Source organism: Gavialis gangeticus, unplaced genomic scaffold (assembly GCF_001723915.1).
Source record: "Gavialis gangeticus isolate Ggan-Ray unplaced genomic scaffold, GavGan_comp1, whole genome shotgun sequence".
NCBI lineage: Eukaryota > Metazoa > Chordata > Crocodylia > Gavialidae > Gavialis > Gavialis gangeticus.
This window is the reverse complement of record NW_017729025.1, coordinates 10,064,060-10,065,027: the sequence shown is the minus strand read 5'-3', so window position 1 is coordinate 10,065,027 and position 968 is coordinate 10,064,060.

Below are 968 nucleotides of genomic sequence, written 5' to 3'. Positions count from 1 at the left end.
GAATACACAAAATTGTTAAGTTACTGACATCCTGATTTCTCCCCAAACTGTGCAAATTCATTCTCTTTTCGTATATTTATAAGTAGAAATAAACCTCCAAAAATGTTGTTATGCGGCATGTGTTTGGATTACGTTCTTTAGTTTAAATTACATCTAGTTGAAAATTTTTGTCTGTCCTGGGCAATGGGTTGGGTAGGCACAGTTGTATGTTACATCGGCTTTGGAAAAGGGACAATGTTCGAAGACCGAGTATGATTACCAATATTGCATAATAGCCATCTGCCATAACATTCAGTCACTCCATATTTTTGGTTGCACTTGAAATAATAGTTTAAGGAAGAAAGAATTCTTATTACCAAACTATTTCTTATTACCAGTTTCTTATTACCAAATCCTGAGCTATTTCCTGCATTATCTAGTTTTAAGAAAGTAGCACTGGGAATACTTTAAGCACTTTCAATTTAAATAAGCAAGGCCACAGAATGTATTTTACTCATGTCCTTTGTGAGAGGAGGGCTACATACCTGTGTTTCATTTTCTAGTTGGCTGGAGGAAACACTGGTAATTGCTGAATGATCCATGGGATTTTCTCTTTCTTCTCCAACTAAATTATTCAATAACATAACTTAACATTGTTAGAGTATTATATATACACAGCATGCCACAGTTAAATTGAACTTGTGAGCAAAACTAATCAACTTTGCTTCTTATATTGATTTGAGGGAAATGTATCATATAATATGTGAGTATCAGCCAGTTCACTGTAGAATAATGTATGCGGTTAATGTCTGTTATATTGGGCAAACTTTACCAATGAAAAATTTTCCAATACTATATGATGCATCTACCTAAAATGAGTAAAATATTATTGTGTTATTCATGACAAATAGAATCATAAGTATGGGAGATTTTCAAAGAAAAAAGAAGAATTAAATGTCCAATTTCTACTGAAAGTTTAGATCAAGCAG